General features: G+C 31.4%; 1 protein-coding gene across 6 annotated transcripts in view; it reads left to right on the top strand.

The window, feature by feature from the left end:
- Nucleotides 1-22,787, top strand: part of LOC118205122 (transmembrane protein 164) — a 382,545-nt gene that overhangs the window by 174,220 nt on the left and 185,538 nt on the right. For 3 of the 6 annotated variants that reach the window (XM_085807036.1, XM_085807035.1, XM_085807032.1), the window contains exon 1: nt 10,933-11,084. The exons of 1 other annotated variant lie outside the window; for it this stretch is intronic. The gene's annotated coding sequence lies outside the window, so the exon portion shown is untranslated. Of the gene's footprint in view, nt 1-10,932; nt 11,085-22,787 lie in introns of those variants that run through there. 2 more of the 6 variants (XM_085807037.1, XM_085807033.1) reach the window with 2 other exon arrangements.

Genomic DNA, 22,787 nt, shown 5'->3' with positions numbered 1-22,787 from the left:
CGTACGGGTTTCTTTCTATGGGTTTTTACGGGGATTTGGCCTACGGGTACCCGTACAGTTGTACGGGTTTCTGTCTGTGGGTTTTTACGGGGATTTGGCCTACGGGTACCCACAGAGCTGTACGGGTACCCGTAGGCCAATTCCCCGTAAAAAAATTTTATGGGTTTCTACGGGGCATTTTTAGCAGGGAGGAAAGATAGTTTAAACTTAAAATAAATGTTAGTTAAAATAAATATAAACCCTACATTTGCCGCTGCCAGAATTTGGAAAACTTGGAAGCAGGTCCTACAAACGACCTTTTGTATGTTTCTATAATTCTGAACTAACTCTCGAGAACCTCGTTTACACAAAAAAAATCTTATTTAACAAATTGTATACTAAATTTCTGTGGATACTTATAACTCTCTCTTCTTACAGCAACTTTTCCTGGACTTCATCAATCAATCTTGGTCTTTTCCTTCCAGCATCTGGAAGGAATAAGTATCAGTATCTTTCTAAATACATTATAATTTACACTTTCTTGACACAATAAATTTTTGTTTTTAAACGATTCGTTTTCCTTAGTTATTGCTTATTCACATTCATTCAATTTTTTCAAGCATTAATTTAACTTTACCCTGGCTCTCCACTATGTGTGGTGTCAAACGGGAATATTCGTGTTTTAGTCTTACAACACTTCCCCTAACCACCATGATTTCTTAGAATTCAACGACCAAATAGACACACCTTACTCGACATTCTACAACTCGATGAGCTACTTTAACATTCTTAAAAATTCAAGTGTAGGTGGAGAACCCTACAAAACACATTCATTCTAACTTCCCCCTCATTCATCTTTAAACATGCAGGCTTTCGCTCTAAAGCATGACTTTATCTACAGTTTAATACTTAAATTTTGAATTCATTGCTTTTGAGCATTTTACTTTTAGCATCTAAACTTTTATGCTTCTAGACTAAATTCTACTTTTACATAACATTCAAGTATTTACGTATATTTACAAAATTTTAATACATATGATTTTTACAATTTACCAGAAAACGAATAAGAGAAAATAAATTTTTACTTTACTCATTCTTCGCCAAGCTGGCGGCACTGAAACTAAAATTCTTATTAATACAAGAATACGAAGTTATTTTTATCTTCGGCCAAATTTTGGCTTTAACATAACAGAATTAGTCTTTCGACCAACAGAAAATGCTTGTTCTTAGATTTGTACTTAAAGAAAATAATACTTTTGCCTTAGCTAAATAAAGTAAAACAAAACGAAGACTCAACCGAGACATATTGACTTAAACATAGAACTTCGTACTTATAACATAGAACTTATAAAACATAGAACTTCGTACTTATGCATAACATTTCGGAACAAAAGAAAAAATTTTATAGAAGATTTTAACTTATCTTTGAGTTTTCGATGATTGAAACTCCGTCATTCTTTTCTGGCAATATTGTTCCCAAGTTATCGGTTTCATGGACGTCAATCTTCTCCTTACTGACCTCCGAATGTCGTCCACATTAGTTTTTCTTTTGCGTCCTCTGCATGCTGGCCTCTTGGCGGAGTAATCGTCGGGTTGTTGTCGTTTCCGTTTTTCCATGGGACGGCTGGTCTTGACGACCTCCGGTCTGGAGTCCTTGAATTTCTTCTGTTGTTCCTGGTATTTTTGTTCCTCCTGCTGCCGTTTCAGTTTCCGGAACGCCGGCCTTGCTGGCACCTGACTCTCTGGCCCTGGGCGCGTTATCCTTGATGTATAATTTCTCCTGCGATCCGTTGTAGGTGGTGTTTTGCTTTTTACCACGGTTTCTTTACGGGTCGGATTTTTTCACCTGGTCGGGACTTGCTTTACAGATCTCCCCTCTCTCGTTCTTAAGATATAATACGACTCCTTTGATTTCCTGAATTACATAGGGGCCTTCAAATCTTGGAGCTAGCTTTGCCGTAAAATTGTCTGGGGCACTTGATAAAGAAAATTTCCGCTTCAATACTTTATCCCCAACTTTAAAATCTGCTTCACGGCGTTTTCTATCATAATATGCTTTTTGCTTATTTCTTGCCGTATCCGAGCTTTTAAGCGCCTGATCAATAAGTTTTTGCACATCTTTCTGTTTAAACTCTTGCTCTCTTTGTTGCACAAAGAATAATTTATATAAAATCGTAATTAACTTTCGGCCTAAAAATAATTCTGCTGGGGTTTTTCCCGTAGTATCGTGATTTGCCGTTCTTAAAGCATAAGCTAATTCATTTATGTAGCCATCCCAGCGCTTGTGATGTGTGCTCACGTAACTGCGAATTATTTTTACTATGTTTTTATTCACTCTTTCTGCTATGTTTGCCTGTGGTCTATACGGAACCATTTTGATATGGCGTATGCCAAGTCCATTGCATATGTTTTCAAATATGTGACTAATGAATTGTTTTCCGTTATCGCTAATGACTTTTATCGGTGCACCGTATTTTAAAATGTATCTGTGTAAGAATGCATCTGCGACTGTTTTGACTGACGCGCGTTTAAGTGGAACAATTTCTGTCCATTTTGAAAAATGATCTACTATTACTAAAAGAAAACGATTTTTATTTAACTCGCTCTGGGGGAAGGGACCAAGAAGATCTATGCCTAAAATTTCATTCGGAAATGTAGCGCGAATGCTATTTAAGTACCCGGCCGGGCTGTAATTAATATCATTTATTAACTGACATTGATTGCAGGACCTGACATACGCCGTTACTATTTTGTATAATTGCGGGAAATATACCGCCTCGCGTACCCTTTTTAAAGTCTTTCTGACCCCTAAATGACCTGCTGTTTTCGCGTCGTGTAATTCCTTCAAAATGCTTAATCGAAGCGAGGCTGGGATGACTGGTTTGTACTCAAGATTTTCGTTCGTTGTTTTCGTATAAAATAATAAATTATCTATTATTTCATAGTTTTCTGCTCTATTTCTTATCGCATCGATATCTGTGTGCTCAAAGCTTTCGGGGTCTTTCAAATATACATAGATATTTCCAAATTCAGGATCAGCTTTCAGTTCAGTGATAATCGTATCTCTAAAATCTAAAATTTTTGAAGTCAACATAGCGCATTTAAGTTCATTTCCTTCATCGTCCAGTTTTATACGAGAAAGTGCGTCAGCTACATTGTTTTCCTTACCCGGTTTATATTTTATTCTGATATTATATTCTTGGAGTTTTAAAGCCCATCTTATTAACCTGGGCGTTAGGTTTTTCCCCGAGTAAAGTCTACCAACAGCCGCGTGATCCAAAAAGACTGTTACTGGCGCTTTGCCGAAATAAACTCGAAATTTGTGTACAGCCATTAATACGGCTAATGTTTCTCTTTCTGTAGCTGTATAATTCCTTTGTGTCTGATTCAACGTTTTACTAAAAAATGCCAGAGGATGGCTATTTTGCATAAGAACCGCACCACCGCATAGTCTGACGCATCTGCTGCAATTTCCAGGTTTTCGTCCCCCTCCGGGAATTTTAAAACAGGGCCATTAATAAGCGCTTCTTTTAATCTTTCAAAAGCTGTATTTGCTTCCGCTGTCCACGTAAATTTTCCTCTCTTTCTTTTGATTACTAAGAGTGGTTCAACAATATTAGCGAAATCTTTTATGAAAGACCGATAGTAAGAACATAACCCAAGGAAAGAAGAAAGTTTCTTGGCGGTGTTGGGCGGTGGGAAATTCTTGATGGCTTTTATTTTTGAATCTTGCGTTTCTACTAAAATTTACATACTCTGGCATTGGCAGTTCCAGGGAAAAGTAAGGCTTGACAGGAAAGATAGTTTAAACTTAAAATAAATGTTAGTTAAAATAAATATAAACCCTACAACACATAGAAAAAATGCTGATAAATTTATAAGAATTTACATGCATTAAATGATGAAAAAACATACATATGCTGTTAATATTACACTTATCTGAATACTTAATGATAATTCCATAACCTATATAAGATTCAATCTATACCACTGCAAGGACAATGCTTAAATCACAGTTCTTCTTATTAATTAAGTTCCCTATGTAATGTATGTAAAAATATCATTTAGCTACAGGTCTATAGATTAAGGCCTCTTGTAACAAGCATATGCAAAACACATATAATGAAAATAATGCAAAAATAGAAATAAATTGCACTACATTAGGAAAAAGACTTAAAAGTCTTTTTCCTAATGTAGTGCAATTTATTTCATTGTATAAAAATCTTATTAAAATACAGCAGTAATTTAATATTCTTTTCTATTATAAATCAACAGCTTTGTATACATTGATCTTACTTTACTGGATTCTTATTTAAATGAATGTATATAGAAATATCAAAATAAATGGGGGGAAAAAAGGTCTGAATAAATCTTAGCCAACACTGCTAAGAAAATATTCTTTTTTTGAATAAAATGTTTCAAGGTGTATAATTTTAGTTATTTCTTTTTCTATTAAAGCAGATAACCTAAATCATATATCTCATTAATTTCTTAAAAATATAGCTTAAGAAAGTTTTATGTGCATACTGAGAAGGCAAAAAAATAGCCTTGATTTAAAACCTATTTTAAAGCAACAAGTAAATAAAATACACTGGTTCTATAATATGTCAAAAAAAATACTGTTATGTACTCTAAAAACAAATCCCAAGTATCACATTATGATACATTACACTCTTACAAAAGAAGAAATATTACATTAGGAATATACTCTTTTATGTATTTGATAACAAAGAAGAGTAAAACATATGCAACATCACATTATGAAAAATCCTGCAAGTCATTACAATAATAAGGTAAAAATCATTTGATCATTCTTTCACAGTAGCACTAAGTTTTCCAATCAAAATTATGTATACGCCAAAACACATTCACTATCGGTGCCTCACAATTAAGGTCAGACAAAAGTAAATTTGATTTAGCTGAACATAAAATCTTCCACGACAAATTTATGAGCATTGACAAATTTATGAACAAATTGATTTTCTTTAAAATGTACTTGCAAATTTAACAAAAGCATGCATGAAATTCAACATTAAAATCTAAAGAACTAGTATTTAATAAAAGTTACATGTATTAAATGAATTTAATCACACTTTTAAGACTTCTCACAAAGTCAATGCAATCAGCAATGGCCAACTGCCCTGATCTTATGAATACAGTCAAAAGTCGTTAATCCGGACTTGTCGGGACTTCGGCGATTCCGGATTATCGATTTTTCCAGATTATAGATCAGTTTAAATCTCGTAAGATGGCATGCAGAAATTCTAAAATTAAAAACATAAAACCTTAATTTATGAAAAAAAGAACAATTATAATCTAAAGGGTATCAAAATTTACAAAAAAAAGCTTAATATTTATTTGTTTACTTTATTAAACATTTCTTTCAATGTAAGCTGTTTTAAGTTGCTTCGTTTTATGTGATAATACTTTCTCTTTAATTCTATAAACAGACACAATTTCTTGTTCAGTTACAACGTTCCGCTATTCAAGTCCCGTTAATTGTTGTGCCGAGAATACCGATTAACTTGTCAATCGAAATTTTTTCGTTTTCACTAACCTCTCTGTCACATTCTTCATGTCTTTATCCATTTTTTGCAGCAATTCCACTTTTTGTTTGATGGACATCGAAACATACTTTCGTTTTGTACGATCCTTTGGGAGCTCTAGAATCGGAAATTCTATTTGACATAATCGAAAGTTCAAGTTTACTTTTATAAAATTGCTCTTACAGTCTGCAAAAAATAATAAGCCGGATCCAATTCGAAGATTAAGGAACAACGCAATCATCAACATTAACTGAAATAGATAATTAGATAATTTTAGATTATACCGTCCGTTATACATAAAACGCGCACGCGAAAACGTATTCTGCGCTTGCGCACATGCATATGCGTATGTAAACGCCTATGCGCATGTGTCATCGCGGCGCATGCGCAGAAAGTTTTTAGCTTTGAGGTCCGGATTATAGATCACTCCGGATTATGGGTGTCCGAATTAACGACTTTTGACTGTAAATTATTTTGTAAAGCTACTTAAAGACTATTTCCTGTTCACACATTTAAATTAATTTAAAGTAAGTATACTTAAAAATACAACATGAAGATTTACTACTAGATAAAGCATGATAATGGGCTCAAAACAATTTGTCGAATATTTAAATTAATACTTAACTTCTTCAAAATTCCTAAAAAATACAGAATATATTTATCTTACTATAAAGAAAAAACAAAATTATTTATAATTTAGATTACACTATCAAGTTTTTAACACTGGCGCCAACTATCAAATTTGGCGACAATATATTAGAATCAAAATAGAATGCTACTTTAAATTACCAATCGTACAATAAAATTAAATAAAAATAAGGCGCATCACATTTTTAACCTTTGTGATAACCCAGCACAAAGTTTACATGAAATGTAGGATGCAATTTTACAAACAGTATAAACTATTTGCGATAATAAAAGAAACATCACAAACAGTATTGGCGATATTTTACTGCACAAACACATGCATATTCCGCAATTGATTTTGTACTTATAAAATCAGTTGATCGTCAATAAGTGACAGTGAAATTAAAATACACATTTTGAAGAAATACGAAAAGTAATCTTTCTAACATTCTATGGATTCTAAAATACGAAGCTGAACTTACATCACCAACGACACTCTCCTGGGCCCGGAAGTCATTAATCTTGACGATAATTAATTATCCATTGTCTATATTGTATGTAAATCGAATGCATTGCTTCGATCACGGAAAATTCGCTGCCCACGCAGAGAAATTCGACTGATTTCATCCAAATACACTTCAGCTATAACTGACGCAAAACCTTTCGCCATGTTTATTGCCGGAATTATAACCATCTGTTTATTTAACACGAAGGGTCAGACCTGTCCTTACTTTAACAGCCGTCTCGTCAATTAAACGGTCAAATTTAACGCTAGCTTTGATGAGAATACCAATACTTGCGATTTAACTACATGGACTTTATAAGAGATAGACTAACCCAGTAGGCGGGGCGCGAGTCACCGACATGTCGGCAAGAAAGAGTAGAGACGATCTGTGTAACGAAAAATACAAAAAAAAAAAAAAAAAAAAAAAAAAAAAAAAACAGAACTACGCCGAGACTACCCGTCAACGGTTGTTCTGCACAGGTTCTTAATATACGTATATAAACCTTAATAATAATTAGACGCAGTGAGTGTACTATTAGAATATCTGTTTACAATTCCAATATTTATAGAGAAATAAATAAATCTTATCTACTTGAATTCTGCACAAGCTTCTTGACGAATAAACAACTTTGTTAATACTTGACATCAGTATTTTCACTTTTTCCAAAGCAGGAACTAGGATATTATTCAATAAACAGAACAAAACTACAATATAATAATTCAGTTCAATTCATATCAACATTAAATTCATAGAACACTTCTATCACTAAGCAAACACGGATCAGAACGTGCATGGCAACGCCGAAAACTGATGCCCTCCACAAAAAAGGATACATAAAACTCGCGTCATTAAAACATAATTACATTAAAAGTCTCGTGTTAATTCAATAATGTTATTCATAAAACTGTCTCGTGGATATCTTCCGAAGTTTATTGACAGCATTACGTAACAATCTGGTTTACTTTAACACTGAAACCTATGGCGTTTTTATCACGTAACTCTTTTTAATTATTAAATGTGACACGTTGTATAGTGATGAGATTATGAAAGCCACAGTTTTTTCCAAATAGGATTTAATATATCTCATTCAAGCACTTTTTACTGCATTTCGCGCATTTTTTTCACGCGTAATTCTTGTACAAACATTTTTACTTTGGTAAAACGGTAAAAATTCTGAGCACAAAATTTATGAACTTAATTTTACGTAAAAATAAAGTAAAATTAAATAAGATTGATAGTACGCGATGCTTTGAAATAAATAAGGTAAAATTAAACAAGATCTGATAATTTTTTTTAATTTAATGAACATTTTCAGGCAGTGATTTTCCAAACTATAATAACATTACAAAACGATCATATTTATTGATTATATCATCATTAAATTAATAACATTAAAGTGGATTAGCTATTTTAATAATTCATAAAATTTTCTGAGCGTAATGAAGGGAAAAAGAAAGATAAAATAAAATCTAGAAGCACTCAGATTTTATATTACGTCCAAAAGGAACCTTTTTTTAAAGTTTTGTGTGTTACCTATATTTATTGAATATCATGTTCTTCGCCCGTAAACCACATACATTTGAAAACAGCATATCTTTAGAATTTCCGCACTGGAGATAAAACTGTTATTTTCCGTACAGTGCTCGCTCTGAACTCGTTGAGTTTGTTAATCAAAAATTCGTTAAAATTTTACAAAATATGAAATAGATTAAAACAAATTCGAAATTCGGCCGTCCAGATGCCCATGTTCGGGTGGAGGATTACATTATTCAAAATTTAATGGCTCTAGATACTGTCGTTTTTGTCACAGTGCGAGAAACATACATGTATTCATGCAGATTCTTCATTATTCAATTTCTTTACATATAATACAGGGCGATAATATTTGGTAACAACAATTTGCAAGGAGACACGGACATTTATAGTAAAGCAGCGCAAAATGCCGATTCGAAACTAACAGCTTTTCTAGGCTACCGCCCCTTTAAGCTAATAAATTAAATTAACAGTAAATAAAAAAAATCTTATGCAGAACTAAAAATAAATTTAAAAAATAATCACTATAAAATACAAGCAAATTAATTATTACAGTTAAATACAATTTTAATATTAGAATTAAATGTATAAAAATGTTTAAGGAGTCAAAAGTGTTTATCACTATGATGTATTAGGAAATATAATTGAAATAAAATTCCTTTATCGAAATTGTCTTGAAATACTCATCTATTATTTTAAAAAAGTAGCACAATTTGGAATTTTAAACAAAACTTTCAAAAATTCGTTTTTAAATATTTTAGTATTTTTTACTTATTTACACCAATAAAAAGCATAAAAATTGCAAGAGAAAATTGCTTGTTTGAAATTTTCTATTAGTTCAGATTTAAAATATTATTTCCTAAAAGAAGTAGTTACAAATTTCCTTACAGCATAGGAAAAGCTAAAAAAATATCCAGTTCTGAAAGCATGCAATAGCTTTATAATTATTCGGAACGTTAATTATGCTTAATAAATACGCTAAATTTTTAAAAATCAATCTCAATTTCAAAAATAAAAATATGTAGAAATTCTAATTTGTGAAATGAGGCGCTACAAACAGCTTTTTCTTGACAATTATACACCCTGCAATAGGCAACCAATGTTAAATTCCTATAAGTCGTCCCTACTCCTCCGGATGTGATCAAGGTGACAGCCGGCAACGCTTCAGACGAGGGAGAAAACCCGTTTGGGTTAGTCTATTTCTTATAAGGTCCTTGTTTAACTACTTGTGACGTCAGAGCACCACGTGATTCCGTAAATCTCACTTAACGCTGTGGTTAAAAATGTCATGAAATAGGGCCCATTATCACATTTGGGTCGTTACGGATATCTTGGATATCTCCCACCAAGGATATTGTAGTTTCAACGTCATTAGGTAAAGTAATTTTGCGACTTAATATTTGGAGAAGGTTGGGTTCATCATTGAGATGTCTCGCGTGAGGATTTTCTGAGTTTGGAGATGAATTCTCCATGTTTGTGTTATTATTAGTTAAATTTGTGTTTATTGTGTCATATTGATTGATCATGTGAGGCAAAAAGGTTCGAAAAAAGGCCTAACTAGAGGCTGTACCCGAAGGTACCCTTATCAGCACGGTGAATAAAGAGAATCAGAAGAAAGAACAAAATACGACCTGTTTTATCCTGCGAAAAAGGATGCAGCAGTGGAAGTAAGGCGACGCTTCTGCGAGGCGAAAGCGAAAGAAGAAACAACGCAAGCCCGTGAGGCGAGGTCGATGAACACGGTTCAGCAGCGGGTTGCTAGAAAGGTCAAGGACAAGAAGAGCGAAGCGATAAGACCTCTAGCTCGAACGCTGTCATACCATTCGCGAGTAGTTCCTTTCTCGTTTTTGTTAACACCACAAGATCATTGATCAAGGAAATATCGAATCGTTTCAAAATTCATAATGTAACCCTTCAAAACTAAATCTGGTCCTTTATTCGATCTCAAAATTATTAAATTAAGACCTTCAGTGTTTTTACTTTTTTTTTTTTTTTTTTTCATTTTGGAAGGCAGTTAACCTTTTGTTATTTTGACAATTCGACACTTAATTTTACCTCTTTGCCAAACTCTCTTTTTGATGATAATTATTTAATCTTTGATGATGTGGGTATAAGGGAATTAAGCCTATAAGCCTCGTAAATCGAATCCTTCCCTGATAATCTTTGATCTCTGTAAGGGTAGAGACGATGACACGAGACTGCCTCTTTGTCGAGTAGATCACAAAAAAAAAAAAAAAAAAAAAAAAAAAAAAAAAAAGACTCCTTAAGCCCCTAACCCTCTTTAGGGAACGAATATTATTTTGGTAAAGGCTTTCATTAAGGCCGTGTACCAAAAACTAAGGCTAGGATATAGATATGGATAGTTAGCTTTAGTGATAAGATGTCTGAAACGTCACAGGGATTTTCAAACTACGTGCTCAGGCTCTAAGTTACACGTATATGTCCTTGTGTTATGTAAGGTTTTCTATTTTTTATTTAAACCGCTTGAGTAGTCTTTCTTAGACCTTCAATAAGCCATGCAAATTCATATTTTAAATATATTTTTGTAATAAAGATTAATGTAATATTTTTTGCTTACGTAGGCTAAACAGGAGTGTTTCTAATTTCGTTAATATTACATATAATGCAGGAAAATACACAGCTTCTAGGCAGTATTTGAGTTCTCATTAATTTATAATTTTAAAATAATGGTTTTTGATCTTGCATTAAATGAAGAAAAAAAAAAAAAAAAAAAAAATCCGAAAGTTTTGAGGACACTTTTATCTTTTAAACTTATCTGGCAATGCTAGTTTGGTTAATAATTTGTTGGGAAATGTAGGTAGTTTTTCGGTGGTTAATCTACTACTGTTCCTGGATTTGTCCGAAATTTAAAGCTTTGTGAAGCCTTTGTCAGGTTAGAATAATATTTAATTTGAATTGTTTGCATTTAATAAATATCGTGATTTGGACGTACTAATATTTCATGTATGGTTCTAATCGAGATATTTCCCAGGAGTGAGAAATTTTTTTAAGTTATTGTGATATGTTGATAGTTAAAAAATGGTTCTTCAATTTATTGCGGTAAAAACTGAATAAGAATATTATTTTATTATTGAAAATTCAATGCTGAATAGTTCAGAATTATGCTGACAATAAGACTTCACTGGCAGGACACTTGTAAAATTTCAATTCAGTGTTGAATAGTTTAGAATTTGTCTTATTTATTTATTCGTTTATATATGGCATAAAAAGAAATTTTATGTGAAAGAAACTATGTATTGGAAGTTAAAGAAGTTAATCCTCGAGAAGTTGTAATGACATGTTTTTCTTTCTCATTTTAATACATTATCTCACGATTGTGAGAGTTTCGTTAAATATTAAGTACTTTCAGATTCATTCGAATAACATTTACAGTACGAAGTCCAAGGATACGGGCATCCGATAAAGGGAATGATTTATCTGGACTAACTAAAACTTTTTTTTTTGAAAAAAAAATTAAAAAATTTTTTTATTAGCTAATGGTAGGGACAGAGAATCTGATACTTATAGCAAGTTGGCCGGAAATCCATTTTTCTCCCTAGTTGTATTTTCATTTCTTGCAAATCTGAAATCATAAAAACCCTTCTTAATTCCATAAAATTTATTGCTTTAAAAAAACTTATGATTAAATGAAAATTGGGGTTTTCATCCGCAGAGAACACGTTGGCGCTTCGGGAAAGAACCTGTTGGCGCCGTTGCATTTTTACTCGCCAAGCTCGCGGTTCATCGACGATGAGCCAATCCGTAAACGTGATATTTTTTTTTTTTTTTTTTTGTAAACGTGATTTTTTAGTGCATGTAAATTTCAAGTTAGCAGATAAAACAATATATTAAGCATATGGTAGTAAAAATTCACAGATAATAAGCATATAGATGTAAAACTAACCGGTTAAACGTGATATACGAAAATAACTTTGTATTAAATTTAAGTTAGCACAGAAAAGAATATATTATTAAGCATAACACAATATATAAGCATTTATAACGGAAATAAAAACAAATTATGGAACAGCTTTAGTATTGGTCCTTTTGGCAATTTTTTGATTTGGCGACAAACTTCGGTCGCCAAGGTTGACCTGGCTTTGAAGATCGGAAAAAAATGGCGGATTGTCAACAAAACCCGATCTAGACTAAATAACAATCCTAAAAAATAAGCTCTTAATCAGAATAAACAGTCTTTGGGTTTTCATCCGCAGAGAACCCGTTGGCGCTTCGGGAGCGAACCCGTTGGCGCCGTTCCATTTTTACTCGCCAAGCTCGCGTTTCATCGACGCTTGAGGCGAGCCGTAAACGGGATTTTTAGTGCATGTAAATTCTAGTTAGCAGACTAAACAATATATTAAGCATATGGTAGTAAAAATTCACAGATAATAAGCATGTAGATGTAAAACTAACAGGTTAAACGTGACATACGGAAATAAATTGGTATTAAATTTAAACAGAAATTAATTATTAAATTATTAACTTTTGTTATGAATTTTGCTGATTATGATACTTCTCATTTTAACCTATGCCATTTGACATAAAATCAACCTGCTACTTACTAAACCGCTAGCCTGACCAAGTATGTGACATTATGAGACAAAAAAAAAGTTACATAAAGTTAGTAAAATGTAAATGTCACTTCTTTCAAATATGCCCAACTATTATAAGTGTAAAATATTTAATGCTACTTGATCAATTACTTAAAGTTTATTTCATTTTCAAACTTATTAATAATTATGTTAATTCATGTTTAGTAATAATACATACTACTTATGGATCTATTTTATTTTTAGGATGGTATTACAAATGTGAAATGCAGGTATCGCTAATATTTTTAATTGAATTTATTCAGTTCGCGTTTACTCATAGGTCCTGAATTTTTTTTCATTAATGGTCCTTAATTTCTGTGTGCAGAAATGTGTATGAACTCTGATTAACAGTTTTCAGTATTTTTTTTTTTTTTTTTTTTTTTTTTATGTTACTTGCATGCAGGTTAAAGCAATTTACATTGAAACAAATACCCATCCTTTTCATAATTTATTTCACAATACTAATAACCTTCAACAGTAATCAAATTTTCTTCAGTAGCATTGTTAATAAAACTTGAACATTACACATTTCATTACTTTTCAAGAGTCATTTGAACTATATTCCTTACACCAGCAGTGGTTTGCTAATTTTGATGACCATGGGAATACATCAAACTATTCTGTCACAGATAATCAGTAATAAATAGTATTTATTATTAAAATTTAATAATCTATTTATGTCACACCTGCCATCCTCTGAAAGGTTATTGTAAGAAAAGCATTAACAATATATTGTTACAATTTTACGCCATAAAAATTGATTTATTATCATAGTTTTAGGTGAGAATAAACAATAATAAAAATAAAAGCATTACTTAATTATTTAAAACGCACATTTTTGCGGAGTACGAAAACAAATTATTTGAGCGTTTCGAACCTCATGGTTCTGCGTGCATACAGCTGTTAATAATTAAGAACACAACATGAACAGCCGTGTTACAAATTAGCATTCACCCCTCCCGCTTTATTTTCTTCCTTTCATCCCGAACCGAGAACCGGGATCTACGAAAATATTTCTATCTATTCGTTGTTAAAAAATTAAGAAAAAAAGTAATAAATAAAAGAAGAATAATAGAAATCTGCAAATGCGAAGAACCACAGTGATAACAAAACAAAATGGACGCAAGATGAATGGTTGCAACAAGCGAATAGGTTGAATCCGCTGGGTTACCAGATTTTAACTATTATCGCCAAATTTGGCAATGTTTACATTCACCGGGTTCTCTCCGGAAGTGCTTCCCAGTCTTTATCTAATTTTCAACATTTCTAGAACTGCTATGATAAATTCTTGAAACACTACTATAAATGAATTTATAGCAATTATTATGTTATGAGTAATGAAATTTACAAAAGGTTAATATTTTAAATTACAAAATATAATATTAATGTATTAAACATTAATATTTTAAGTACTTAGTTAATATTTATATTTTATTATATTAGTACTTAGCTAATATTTTAAATTTACAAAAGGTTAATTTTTATGTTTATGAATAATGAAATTTACAAAAGGTTAATAAATGCATTTCAAACTAGTATATGTTACTTTAGTTTCTTAGATTCTGTTATTAAAAGAAAATAAAAAAATATTTCAAAGGGAAGGAAATCAAATTCAATTATAATGGGAAAGTTTTGTACCAGTGTTAGAAATATTTTTTATGATTAAATATTGTAAATGGTAAAAATATTAAGAAATGTGTATTTTTTAATCCCTCAATTTATTACAAGTAATTTATGATTATAATTTAAAAGCTAAAATTAAATTATCATAATGAGTAAATTTTGTACCAATGGTAATAATACAACAATCATCGTAAATGATGATTTCTGTGAAAAATTCGAACAGTCATTGGAATCCACTAGTGGTGGAGTGATAGCCACTGAACAGTGGTAGTTCAGGCTGGCTATATGGGAGTTTTTGTAGTTTTCCCGTACATGTAATGTGAATCTGAGCCAGTTTCTCTTAAAAAGCACTTTATGAAGGTACCCTTCTTTTGCTAGCCAGCACATGTATTTATTTTCTATTTCTAATTCTCTCTTATTTTCTTACTTCTTAATTCTAAATCTTACTTCTGAAGTGAAGAAGTGTAGCATCTATAGGTCGAAAAATATGGTCAATATGTTAAAAAAACCTGTTCAGTTTTGGAAAGCATTTAAATAAAATAAATAATTTGTATATGATGCAAATAAAAATGCATTACACTATTTCATGTAGTGAATAATTAATGAGGGAACAAAGTATATTGTAGCGTTCTTTTATTTTGTAACCAGAGTTATTTTATGCTTGGGATCTTTACTGTTAATTTCCTCCATTCGTTTTCTCACCAGAATCTAAATGAAGTTTTTAGTTTGTAAAACAAACCATGTTTTGCCTTTCGAGGCCATATTACTAGGTTGCTAGATAAGATTTGTAGTCTTCAGTCTTGCATTATAATTGCTGATAGTTGAATTCCATGCCAGTTAAGTTTTTAACCAACTTTGCCATTAAATTGATTTGTGTAGCCTTTGGCTACTAATTTATTTGAATTAAAATTTTACATTTGAACTTAATTCTTATCATAAGTTATCTTGCCGCAACTGGTTGACTGAGTCGTAAGCACAAAGTGTGCCTTCTGTTCTGTACATCTAAACTTTATAATAGAATAAAAGTACATCTTAACTTAATAAGAATATATCTAAACTTTATAATAATAACATTTAAAGACATTGAAATTAGTATCTAAGTGCTTGTCATGTAGTCAAATTTTTATACATAAATTGTACTCTTACTTTTATTATAGAGTTTTTATTACATAAAATGAAGATTTCTGTTAGATAAAATGTTTAAGTAATGTAAAAAATTTGCATAAAATTTAAAATAAAAAGTCGACTGTTATGTCAACATACTATTAATAAAAGTAATAATACTCAGTGAAGGTTATTCATATACAGCTGTTAGGTTGTAAGATTTATAAAATTTGAGAACTCTAAATTATAAGCAATATATTCCATAATCTAAGCAACATTTTAGGTTGATCTTTACATTATGGTAACTTGGCGAAAATTTGGCGACCAACTCTCCTACAGCAACCCTCTATTTTTTTTTTCCCCGCCGCCATTTTGTCTTCACGAAGTAAAGACATGTTAAGACATATTTCTTTTCTTTTTATCTCCTGAACACTTCTCCAACAATCTACTAGCCGAATTACACTTATGCTAGAAATTTTATCAAACAAAACTGCTTAATCATGACAAATATTCACTGCAAAATTAGGAAAAACTGCACAATACCATTCTCCTTACGCATTTTTCAAAATAACACATACACATAAACCATGTACACGCCGACTTATTTTTACTTAAAAAAACATCCCAGAATTGCACAAAAATGGCATTGCGCACACTCTTCACTATATCCATGTACACTGCTTTTTTCTCATAAATTACAAAAATTTCACGAAAATACATGACAATTTTCTCAATCATTAAACCCGGTAAAAAGAACATATATGAAATTACCTGATCGCGAAAAAGTATTTACCCTTTACAAATATGAACATTTCCGCATATAAAATAAATAAAATATCCAAAAACTTTTACCTCTAAATCATCTATTACATTATACACGTCACCAACGAATTCATACCGCAAGCATTACAAATACTTAGTATCAAATATTTAAATTATTTCCATGCACGTTTATTTCAACTTAAAAGTATACCAAATTCTTACAAGCATAAAATTCACAAAATAACTATCATTTCATTAAAATATCACTAAATCATGTACACGTCGACTTATTTTTACTTAAAAAAACATCCCAGAATTGCACAAAAATGGCATTGCGCACACTCTTCACTATATCCATGTACACTGCTTTTTTCTCATAAATTAAAAAAAATTCACGAAAATACATGACAATTTTCTCAATCTTTAAACCCGGTAAAAAGAACATATATGAAATTACATGATCGCGAAAAAGTACCCTTTACAAATATCAACATTTCCACATATAAAATAAATAGAATATCCAAAAACTTTTACCTCTAAATCATATATTACATTATACACGTCACCAACGAATTCATACCTCAAGCATTACAAATACTTAATATCAAATATTTAAATTATTTCCATGCACATTTATTTCAAATTAAACGTATACCAAATTCCTACAAACATAAAATTCACAAAATAACTATCATTTCATTAAAATATAATTAAATTCAAAAACACTACTTAAAATATAAATGAGCACATACATTAAATTAATAAAAATTACCTTACAATCCTAATTACTTTAAACTAAATCATTGCTAATAAGAATTTTCCCAATAATACCAAATTCCTTTCCACCTTACATTTACAACAATGCATAAAAATAATATCCTCAAATAATTAAAAATACTAACTTACCGAATCTTCTTCAGAATCTTGATTACGTGGCGGATACACTTTTCTTACTTCTGTTTCAGAATCTTTAAAATCATACTTATCTTTCAAAGCAAGATACCAGGTAAAATAAATAACATAATAAAACATCTTTATTTCTCTCTCGCACAACCTTAAAAAACATTTATTACTATCCTTTTCAATACCACTAAATACCCATTTCGAATTCACTTTAGTTACGGCCATGGGATCCAAAAATTCACAAACACTATTTCACACAACACAGAATAAAGCCAAATACAAAATTGCCAGATTTTTTCCCGATTAAAGAACAGTAATTCGTCCATTAATATCACATAACATATCCCATGATCTCTCATTTCCCTCACACAAAATAATGCATAATCAGAACTGAATACTACTCACATTCTTAACAAAGTCTAACTAACCTAATCTTCTTCCGAATCTTCCTTACATGGTGGATACACTTTTATTATGGATTCAATAAAATTACTGAATGATATTTTTTCCGAATTTGATAGAATTTGATAAAAAAAAAATTCTCTTTATCACATCTACAATTCACTTTAGACAGCGCCATACAATCCCAAAATTATTCAACCGTACTTCACACAACACACAATGAAGCTTAATACAAAATAATATACATCCACAGATACTTGTCCAAATTCCCCCCTTTTCCGATTAAAGAACCGTAATTCGTCCATTAATATCACATGACATATCCCATGATCTCTCATTTCCCCCACACAAAATAATGTGTAATTGGAACTGAGTACTGCTCACATTATTACCAAAGTCCCAGGTAGTAACCTTTATCGCCTCCAAAATGTCGCCAAACTACCAGTTACCATATTGTAAAGATCAACCACATTTTATTTTTTATAGTCAGACAAATTATAAAAATGTTATAAAAGCAATAATGAAACCTGATTTTGGTCCTGATTTGAACCTATGAATTCATGCAATTACACATCCCTATAGTTCTAATATGAGGCAAATAAGTATTTTTAGACCATGCTAATTTTGATCTCCTTAGCAAAGGAAATACCAAGAGTTTACCTCATGCTACTGAAGATGTGTTTTTTTTTTTTCTTGGGGGGGGGGAAGTTTATAATAATATGCAGAGTTGACATAGGAAAAAATGTCGACTCATGTGATGTAATATTAAAAGCACCAGTTTTAACTATCAAAATTTTAGCTTTTTAAAAAATATTTTAAATGTTGTGGTTTCCTAACACAAAAGTAACTTTAAGAAAAACATGCAATTTATCCCTCCTGCCATCAAAGCTCTAATACCTATCAAATTCGTTAAATATGCGTGGACAGAAATGGCGGCATGTTTTAAGCTCAGTATTTAGGGTTACCAAGGTTATCATAATTTTTCATTTATTGCTCTAAAATGTCGCCAAACAAATTTCTTGCCAAACAGGACTAATACTAAAGCTGTGCCCAAATTATTTTAGACTTTGGAAACCTCATGGTTCTTAGAGCTGTTAATAATTAAGAACACAACGTGAACAGCCGTGTTACAAATTAGCATTCACCCCTCCTTTGATCCTGAACCGAGAACCGGCATCTATCTACGAAAGTATTTCTATCTATTCGGTGTTAAAAAATTTAGAAAAAATAATAATATATAAGAGAAGAATAATATAAATCTGCAAATGCGAACAACGACAGTGATAATTCAACAAAATAGGAATGGTTGCATACTTGGAACAAGCGAATAGGATATATCCGATGGGTTACCAGGTTTGAACTATTATCGCCAAAGTTAGCGATGTTTACATTTACGGCTTCTCTGCGGAAGTGCTTCCGAAAATTGTATTGGTTCCAGCAAACAAAGCAAAATTGGTGACACCTGAAAATTGGTGTTAACATTGAATTTTCTGTAAATTATTATGATTTTCAAATCAAAAATATTTTTTTAAATGGAATAAAACTAATTAAGGGAATTTAATCCCTTTTATCTTTGTTAATTCTCACTTTGAATTTTATACTTTCTACATATCATCTTACTAGGTTTAAGTTAAGGATCTGAAATCCAGAAATTTCCAAAATTTGGAATTGCTGGTTGATCTTTACATTATGGTAACTTGGCGATTTTTTGACGAAAATTTGGCGACCAACTCTCCTACAGCAACCCTCTATTTTTTTTTCCCCGCCGCCATTTTGTCTTCGTGAAGACATGTTTCTTTTCTTTTTATCTCCTGAACACTTCTTCCAACAATCTACTAGCCGAATTACACTTATGCTAGAAATTTTATCAAACAAAAGTGCTTAATCATGACAAATATTCACTGCAAAATTAGGAAAAACTGCACAATACCATTCTCCTTACGCATTTTTCAAAATAACACATACACATAAACCATGTACACGCCGACTTATTTTTACTTAAAAAAACATCCCAGAAATGCACAAAAATGGCATTGCGCACACTCTTCACTATATCCATGTACACTGCTTTTTTCTCATAAATTACAAAAATTTCACGAAAATACATGACAATTTTCTCAATCTTTAAACCCGGTAAAAAGAACATATATGAAATTACCTGATCGCGAAAAAGTACCCTTTACAAATATCAACATTTCCACATATAAAATAAATAGAATATCCAAAAACTTTTACCTCTAAATCATCTATTACATTATACACGTCACCAACGAATTCATACCGCAAGCATTACAAATACTTAGTATCAAATATTTAAATTATTTCCATGCACGTTTACTTCAACTTAAACGTGTACCAAATTCCTACAAACATAAAATTCACAAAATAACTATCATTTCATTAAAATATAATTAAATTCAAAAACACTACTTAAAATATAAATGAGCACATACATTAAATTAATAAAAATTACCTTACAATCCTAATTACTTTAAACTAAATCATTGCTAATAAGAATTTTCCCAATAATACCAAATTCCTTTCCACCTTACATTTACAACAATGCATAAAAATAATATCCTCAAATAATTAAAAATACTAACTTACCGAATCTTCTTCAGAATCTTGATTACATGGCGGATACACTTTTCTTACTTCTGTTTCAGAATCTTTAAAATCATACTTATCTTTCAAAGCAAGATACCAGGTAAAATAAATAACATAATAAAACATCTTTATTTCTCTCTCGCACAACCTTAAAAAACATTTATTACTATCCTTTTCAATACCACTAAATACCCATTTCGAATTCACTTTAGTTACGGCCATGGGATCCAAAAATTCACAAACACTATTTCACACAACACAGAATAAAGCCAAATACAAAATTGCCAGATTTTTTCCCGATTAAAGAACAGTAATTCGTCCATTAATATCACATAACATATCCCATGATCTCTCATTTCCCTCACACAAAATAATGCATAATCAGAACTGAATACTACTCACATTCTTAACAAAGTCTAACTAACCTAATCTTCTTCCGAATCTTCCTTACATGGTGGATACACTTTTATTATGGATTCAATAAAATTACTGAATGATATTTTTTCCGAATTTGATAGAATTTGATAAAAAAAAAATTCTCTTTATCACATCTACAATTCACTTTAGACAGCGCCATACAATCCCAAAATTATTCAACCGTACTTCACACAACACACAATGAAGCTTAATACAAAATAATATACATCCACAGATACTTGTCCAAATTCCCCCCTTTTCCGATTAAAGAACCGTAATTCGTCCATTAATATCACATGACATATCCCATGATCTCTCATTTCCCCCACACAAAATAATGTGTAATTGGAACTGAGTACTGCTCACATTATTACCAAAGTCCCAGGTAGTAACCTTTATCGCCTCCAAAATGTCGCCAAACTACCAGTTACCATATTGTAAAGATCAACCACATTTTATTTTTTATAGTCAGACAAATTATAAAAATGTTATAAAAGCAATAATGAAACCTGATTTTGGTCCTGATTTGAACCTATGAATTCATGCAATTACACATCCCTATAGTTCTAATATGAGGCAAATAAGTATTTTTAGACTATGCTAATTTTGATCTCCTTAGCAAAGGAAATACCAAGAGTTTACCTCATGCTACTGAAGATGTGTTTTTTTTTTTTCTTGGGGGGGGGGAAGTTTATAATAATATGCAGAGTTGACATAGGAAAAAATGTCGACTCATGTGATGTAATATTAAAAGCACCAGTTTTAACTATCAAAATTTTAGCTTTTTAAAAAATATTTTAAATGTTGTGGTTTCCTAACACAAAAGTAACTTTAAGAAAAACATGCAATTTATCCCTCCTGCCATCAAAGCTCTAATACCTATCAAATTCGTTAAATATGCGTGGACAGAAATGGCGGCATGTTTTAAGCTCAGTATTTAGGGTTACCAAGGTTATCATAATTTTTCATTTATTGCTCTAAAATGTCGCCAAACAAATTTCTTGCCAAACAGGACTAATACTAAAGCTGTGCCCAAATTATTTTAGACTTTGGAAACCTCATGGTTCTTAGAGCTGTTAATAATTAAGAACACAACGTGAACAGCCGTGTTACAAATTAGCATTCACCCCTCCTTTGATCCTGAACCGAGAACCGGCATCTATCTACGAAAGTATTTCTATCTATTCGGTGTTAAAAAATTTAGAAAAAATAATAATATATAAGAGAAGAATAATATAAATCTGCAAATGCGAACAACGACAGTGATAATTCAACAAAATAGGAATGGTTGCATACTTGGAACAAGCGAATAGGATATATCCGATGGGTTACCAGGTTTGAACTATTATCGCCAAAGTTAGCGATGTTTACATTTACGGCTTCTCTGCGGAAGTGCTTCCGAAAATTGTATTGGTTCCAGCAAACAAAGCAAAATTGGTGACACCTGAAAATTGGTGTTAACATTGAATTTTCTGTAAATTATTATGATTTTCAAATCAAAAATATTTTTTTAAATGGAATAAAACTAATTAAGGGAATTTAATCCCTTTTATCTTTGTTAATTCTCACTTTGAATTTTATACTTTCTACATATCATCTTACTAGGTTTAAGTTAAGGATCTGAAATCCAGAAATTTCCAAAATTTGGAATTGCTGGTTGATCTTTACATTATGGTAACTTGGCGATTTTTTGACGAAAATTTGGCGACCAACTCTCCTACAGCAACCCTCTATTTTTTTTTCCCCGCCGCCATTTTGTCTTCGTGAAGACATGTTTCTTTTCTTTTTATCTCCTGAACACTTCTTCCAACAATCTACTAGCCGAATTACACTTATGCTAGAAATTTTATCAAACAAAAGTGCTTAATCATGACAAATATTCACTGCAAAATTAGGAAAAACTGCACAATACCATTCTCCTTACGCATTTTTCAAAATAACACATACACATAAACCATGTACACGCCGACTTATTTTTACTTAAAAAAACATCCCAGAAATGCACAAAAATGGCATTGCGCACACTCTTCACTATATCCATGTACACTGCTTTTTTCTCATAAATTACAAAAATTTCACGAAAATACATGACAATTTTCTCAATCTTTAAACCCGGTAAAAAGAACATATATGAAATTACCTGATCGCGAAAAAGTATTTACCCTTTACAAATATGAACATTTCCA

Source organism: Stegodyphus dumicola, chromosome X1 (assembly GCF_044657685.1).
Source record: "Stegodyphus dumicola isolate Sdum_Otavi_A_Nest chromosome X1, ASM4465768v1".
NCBI lineage: Eukaryota > Metazoa > Arthropoda > Arachnida > Araneae > Eresidae > Stegodyphus > Stegodyphus dumicola.
Note: the sequence above shows the minus strand (reverse complement) of the source record. Positions and strands in the feature narration are given on the sequence as shown.